Genomic DNA, 7,492 nt, shown 5'->3' with positions numbered 1-7,492 from the left:
TTAAATGGTGGAATCCGAGCAGACATCTGGTTCGTCCCATGAGACGTACAGTATGTCCTCATTGTGTCCATAGGGCTGTGATTCTGCTAGCCTTTCAGAACTGGAGAACATTGGCTTTATTTGTACCTTATTTCTTCATATACTCCGTTTATTATTTTTTTTGCTAAACATTAAATACACAAATATGCACTGTGTTCACATTAACGGTAATGCTTACAAATATAAAGAAAAGTACCTGAGGTGAGATTTGACATTTATTCCTCTAGATACAACAGTACTATTGGCAGATTTTGTATTGCTGAAATTAAAATGACATTAAAGGCCAGATTAAAGGAATAGTTCGCTCAAAAATGAAAATTTGCTGAAAATGTCCTCACTATCAGGGCCATCCAAGATGTTTGACCCCAGCTGTTGGGCTGGTTTGACCCCAGCTGTTGGGTTGGTTTGACCCCAGCTGTTGGGTTGTTTTGACCCCAGCTATTGGGTTGTTTTGACCCAGCTGTTGGGTTGTTTTGACCCCCAGCTATTGGGTTGTTTTGACCTTTAAAAAAGGTAATTTTTTTAATCTCACAATTCTGTCTTTTTTTTCTCAGAATAGGGTATATGTCAAACATCACCTGACCAAACCCAGAAAACAGGTCTCATTGCTTCCGCTTGTCGGAGAACGTGTTAACAGCCGTATTAAATAATAGCGATATCTATGGACTTTTAAGATAATTAGTTAAACTAGCTAGCTGTTTTATTGTTGACGTTTTGTTCCATTTTTATATCTAAATGTGAAAAGTGAAAAACATTTAGATATCAGTCCGCATATGTGATGGACATTGGTTATGATCATCATTGGTATCTACTTTGAAGGCATCTTGAGTAAAACTGCTTCATATTTAACTAAGCATATGCAAAACGCTTGAACCGGAAGTGACAAGACCCGGTTAACAGAATACGGAAGTCTGTTGCGCATAACCCCTATTGCGTGATATAAACTCACAATTGCGAGCTATAAAGTCTTTGACTTATGACTTTTTTTTCTCGCAATTCTGAGAATGAGCATTTCCTTAAACATTTTCCATTTGCCCACCAATTTATTTTATTTATTTGCCTACTTTAATCACGTTAAATTATTTCTATATGTATTTAAACAAGAATTTGTGTATTTATACACACATTTATTTATTTATTTGTGTATTTATTTATTTATTTATTATTTTTGCAGGTTTAGTCCTCCATAGAAACTCCATAGCTCACAGTTAATAGCCAATCAGTGCAAAAATACAAGTGCTGTAGTGTAATTTGTCAAATATTCCGCCCCCTCCGCACGCGCCTTCTTTTTGATGAGGGATTGAAGAAACATCACATTCAAGAAGAAGGAGCGTGACACTGTAATCCAAGCGATGATAGTAGTAGACGTAGAGGAGTAAGATGACTATTTTCCTTTATAAAGTAGCCTAATTTTTTATTTTTACAATGTTTTTGTAATGTATTAATTATCACGGGCTATTAAAAAACTCCAAGTAGGCCTATACTAATACTAAGAGTAGAGTTGGTTCGAATAGCCAATATATTAGTAGGCTATAAATATGTGGCTATGTTACAGCTCCCCTTTGAAGCTCTTGTGTTTTTATCCTTTTCCATCTCTCCAATCCTATTCTGCTCACAGGTGATTGGAGAAGAGTTTTGTTCCTGCTTTGTTGCAGTTTGCTGATTTTTGTAAAATAACTTATGTTTTTGCTTTTCAGATAAAAGTGTAGTTTCAGTTTAATATGTTGCGGGCTCATTTATTGGTAATAAATAATTGATAATAAATTATATTGATGATAATAAATTATAAAAAAAAAGATTGGGCTTGTTTTGGGCTTGATTTTGAAGCTGCGGTTGCTTATTCGTCTCGCGAGAGTTGGCAATTTTCGATAAACTGCGCGCGCGTGTAGTGTCGCTAATTTTTTAGGCTGTCATTTGTTGCATAGTTTATTATGTAAATCAAAGGGTATGGTTAGAACGATCGCTTTTCCGTAAGCTACATTTCAAAAAATGAAATAGGAATTGCTGTCTGGATGCGGTAGAGATGAAGAAAAATGCTTATGCTTTTCATAATATAGTAAACATACAATATTGTAATCATATAACTGTATAACCATAAAAGAAATCCTATAGAATATAGAGGGGCCTCCACTCACGCATTACAGTCAGATTCCAGAACAGAATTCGGTTTCGGTTTCATATCCCCAAGGCATCAGAGGTTTCCGAGAAAGGCATATTGAAAAGTTTTTTGTCCAAACTGAGCACCATGGTCTCAAATTCAAAATTCACTTCCTCCCATCCATATATATACTTTTTATTACCATATATATATATGTCCCCCCCATTTGAAGACCATTTAAAATCATCTGATTCACTAGAAAGAACCGGACTCTCAGTCTATGAAGACCATTTAGAATCATCTGATTCACTAGAAAGAACTTAACTTCTATCATGCTGCTGAATAAATACAGGTGCATCTCAATAAATTAGAATGTCGTGGAAAACCAAACACCTAAACTACTTCAGTCTGTGTGCATTTAATTCATTTAATACACAATTTTCACAATTTGAGTTGAATTACTGAAATAAATGAACTTTTCCACGGCATTCTAATTTATTGAGATGCACCTGTAGTTTAGGCTAGTAGCGTAGCTAATTTTCATTACTCACTGCCATTCATGGGGAACCCTTGTGAAAAAATACACTTTAGCATAGCCTACTTTTAAAAAGAGTCGGATATTATTACAGAAATAATAACATTTAATACAATATATACTTAAGTGCGACCTTAGTGTAAAGTTTTCGAAAGTTTTAGCATGATATTTATTTAAAACAGAATGAAACCGTGTTATAGTTTAAATCAATATTAAAATGCAATTAGTTGAACTCAAAGGATTTTTGACCCACTTAAGTAGGATTTGGTCCATCTTTATATGTAGTTTTACTTCTATTGTCTTTGAAATATGGTTAGAGTGCACTGAATACTGACAAGCTTTTATATCAAATTAAAATATACTTCAATCATTTCCATTGAAACTTGTATGTCATGTATTTAAATATATTTCTAATTACACACTTGTAATGACGAAGCTGCAATTTAAAATACATTAATTTTAAATGGAATATCGAATAACAGTTAAAATTATAATCAAGTACTTTTTTTTCTCATTTAAATGTTTTAGTTTTGAAATGTTGTTGTATGCATTTGTCATTTTAATTTATTTCATTTTCTTAAATGTGTGTATATATATAGTATTTATAGAGTTTGAGCTTTTAGTTTTAATTTCTTTTTCTTATTTGTAAGTCGCTTTGGATAAAAGCGTCAGCTAAATGACAAAGGAAAGTAAAAAGGAAAGTACTTTACTTTCGCTTTAGCATGTTAGTCAAGACATCAAAATAAGCTTAATTTAAAGCATGACAAAAGATTATTAAAGCATTGATATATTTAAAGTAAAACTTAATTTAACATTATAAAGAGTACTCATAATGTTTTGTCTTTGAAATATGGTTAGAGTGCACTGAATACTGACAAGCTTTTATATCAAATTAAAATATACTTCAATCATTTCCATTGAAACTTGTATGTCATGTATTTAAATATATTTCTAATTACACACTTGTAATGACGAAGCTGCAATTTAAAATACATTAATTTTAAATGGAATATCGAATAACAGTTAAAATTATAATCAAGTACTTTTTTTTCTCATTTAAATGTTTTAGTTTTGAAATGTTGTTGTATGCATTTGTCATTTTAATTTATTTCATTTTCTTAAATGTGTGTATATATATAGTATTTATAGAGTTTGAGCTTTTAGTTTTAATTTCTTTTTCTTATTTGTAAGTCGCTTTGGATAAAAGCGTCAGCTAAATGACAAAGTAAAGTAAAAGTAAAGTACTTTACTTTCGCTTTAGCATGTTAGTCAAGACATCAAAATAAGCTTAATTTAAAGCATGACAAAAGATTATTAAAGCATTGATATATTTAAAGTAAAACTTAATTTAACATTATAAAGAGTACTCATAATGTTATGAGTAGTCATAACATTATTATGACTACTTTTCAAAAGTGTACTTAAGTGTGTTAAGAAACTATGGAAGAGGATTAGGGCCAAGCAAAAAAAAAAAAAATACAAACCATCTCGAGATTAAAGTCATTATAATGCAAGATTAAACGTGTAATTTCAAGAAAAATGTCGAAATAAAATGTTGAGAATTAAATCATTACATTTCGAGAATAAAGTTGTTGTGTTTCGAGAAAAAATTGCTTGGCCCTAATCCTCTTCCGTAAGAAACAGTCATGGAAGTGTCTCTCTTTAAGTACACTTAAGTGGCCTTTTATTCAATTAATATTATCTACAAGTACAGTTTAAAAAAAATACTTTTAAGATTTGATGTATAGCACATTCAATACAAATAAGAGCACCTATTTTTTTCATAAGGGAAGTCACACACTATGAATATTCAATGGCACATTCTTAAACTTGTACATATTGTAAATCCCCCTGACTCATCACACACAGACAGGTCATACCTACAAATACTTATGTTGAAACTGGACGGCTGTAGTATCCATTGACTCAGCTTGCTCGTATGAAGGTTGACATGATGTACGTACAGTTTAAAGCATGACAAAAGATTATTAAAGCATTGATATATTTAAAGTAAAACTTAATTTAACATTATAAAGAGTACTCATAATGTTATGAGTAGTCATAACATTATTATGACTACTTTTCAAAAGTGTACTTAAGTGTGTTAAGAAACTATGGAAGAGGATTAGGGCCAAGCAAAAAAAATAAAAATACAAACCATCTCGAGATTAAAGTCATTATAATGCAAGATTAAACGTGTAATTTCAAGAAAAATGTCGAAATAAAATGTTGAGAATTAAATCATTACATTTCGAGAATAAAGTTGTTGTGTTTCGAGAAAAAACTTGGTAAATTTCATTATTGCTTGGCCCTAATCCTCTTCCATAAGAAACAGTCATGGAAGTGTCTCTCTTTAAGTACACTTAAGTGGCCTTTTATTCAATTAATATTATCTACAAGTACAGTTTAAAAAAAATACTTTTAAGATTTGATGTATAGCACATTCAATACAAATAAGAGCACCTATTTTTTTCATAAGGGAAGTCACACACTATGAATATTCAATGGCACATTCTTAAACTTGTACATATTGTAAATCCCCCTGACTCATCACACACAGACAGGTCATACCTACAAATACTTATGTTGAAACTGGACGGCTGTAGTATCCATTGACTCAGCTTGCTCGTATGAAGGTTGACATGATGTACGTACAGCTTGCATGCAGCTAAGTGTCTCCCATGCCTCAGATGTATTCTCTGTCTGTCATCTTCAGAGCTGGCCATGCAGCTCGGCCGTGTCTGTGCTCTGAGTCTGAACTCGTTCCTGGCCCCCTCTGCTGGTGCTCCATCGATGTGCTCCTGTAGACCACTTAGAGCGGCTGGCTGAGAGAGCTGCCGTTCAAGCAGTAGAGGCTCTGCGTCAGGGCTTCATGGAGAACCAAGCTGCCGCTCTCATCCCCGAAGCGCAGCTGGAAGCCCAAAATATCTGAGTGGCTGGGTTATTGCAGCTGTCACGTCGAAAACGTCATATCCTGATGGAGGCAGCCGGTCCAGACTCAATAAGTGCTCTGCAAGAGGGCCGCTAATGCTCAGGTTATCTGGTCCCGGTGAAAGACTGTGTACTGTGACCGTCACACTAAGCGGCTTGTGATGAAGAGTCTTCCTCAGCAGGACCAGCTCTGCAACCCTCATGAAGGGACTCAGCTGGGACATGTTGAACCAGATCCATCCCGGAGTGCCGTACTTTGAGTCTTATTTAAAAAAGGAAGCCCAAAATATCTGAGTGGCGTGGTGGCTGGGTTATTGCAGCTGTCACGTCGAAAACGTCATATCCTGATGGAGGCAGCCGGTCCAGACTCAATAAGTGCTCTGCAAGAGGGCCGCTAATGCTCAGGTTATCTGGTCCCGGTGAAAGACTGTGTACTGTGACCGTCACACTAAGCGGCTTGTGATGAAGAGTCTTCCTCAGCAGGACCAGCTCTGCAACCCTCATGAAGGGACTCAGCTGGGACATGTTGAACCAGATCCATCCCGGAGTGCCGTACTTTGAGTCTTATTTAAAAAAACAAAACATCTTTAGGTTGAATATTTGAAGCAACATTTATCATTCTTATAAAAAGTCATTTTTTAGTAGTATTTATTAGATTGTATATAACTTTGTAGGTTGTCAAACCTTTTTATGCATCCAGGTCTATTCAGAGAAGTGTATAAAATACAACTCATTACAATGTATGTACAGTCGGACCCAAAGCCACATTGAAAATCTGGGAATTTATTTATTTATTTTAATTTTAATTGTATTTTTTGTTTATTTAAACTTGGATATACAATATATTATAAGCCTACTAATAAACGGATAGAATACAAATACAGGGAATTCGAATAATTGATAAAAAAAACTTCACTGCGTATAATGAAGAAATATTTTACTAACCAAATAATCACGTTTGTGCCATTGTACAGACTGTCAGATGTTTTTGCATCCATTGGAAAAAAAAACTTGGAACAAAATAAAATAAAATATAAAAAGTAACATTTTATTTCAGCAACATTTCTTATTTCCATTTAGTTTAATTTGATACATTAAATAACATTTATTAATAAAAGGAATAAAAACGGTGTAGACATATTAAAAAATTAAATAAAAAAATCACAACAAATTACAGCAAAATTACTAAAACTTTAACGAAAATAAAAAAATATATATAATAAAAACACTTGAAATAATAAAACGCATATAAGAAGTCACTTTTTAAAATATAGAAAATATAAAAAACTAAAACTAATTCAAAATATTAATAAAAACTATAATAATATCTCAATCATACTAAAATAACACTGGGAGAAACTGAATAGTAAGACATTTTAAAATTCTACTTTTTGCTCAAATTATGACAATAACATAATTTGTAAAGAAAGTTGACATTAAATTAAAAATAACGCAAATGCGTTTTCACTGGTGAGACTTTTTGACCCGCTGTATAGCTACATTCTTCTTTTTTTTAAGGCAAAAGTAATAATAAATAGTTTTTAGATGAGAACATTCATAGATTTTAATATTTGATTCAGTTTATTCAGATAAAAAATATAAGTATCTTTACCTTCAATGCTCCGGAAGCTCTGCACAAGAGTCCCATCAGCACCACTCAGGTCTCTTGCCTGTGCGTCCAGGGACTGGTAAACATGCTTCATGTAGGGGTGTGGCTTTGCCTGCTGAGGCGCTGACAGTTTATTTATATGCAACATCTCCAAAATAGCTTTGCTCAGGTCTCTATCTTCCAGTTCCTCCCCCTGATCTTCCATTAACAGCAAGCAGTGAGTCCCTCCTAGTCCTAAAAGACCAATTAGGAAGCATAAAAATGATGCTGAAAACCACAT

The 7,492-nt window shown here is 33.3% G+C and overlaps 1 pseudogene; it reads right to left on the bottom strand.

The window, feature by feature from the left end:
- Positions 1-7,492, bottom strand: LOC107552957 (uncharacterized; annotated as a pseudogene).

Source organism: Sinocyclocheilus grahami, unplaced genomic scaffold (genome assembly GCF_001515645.1).
Source record: "Sinocyclocheilus grahami isolate Dianchi unplaced genomic scaffold, SAMN03320097.WGS_v1.1 scaffold462.1, whole genome shotgun sequence".
Taxonomy (NCBI): domain Eukaryota; kingdom Metazoa; phylum Chordata; class Actinopteri; order Cypriniformes; family Cyprinidae; genus Sinocyclocheilus; species Sinocyclocheilus grahami.
This window is presented reverse-complemented; position numbering and strand designations above follow the sequence as displayed.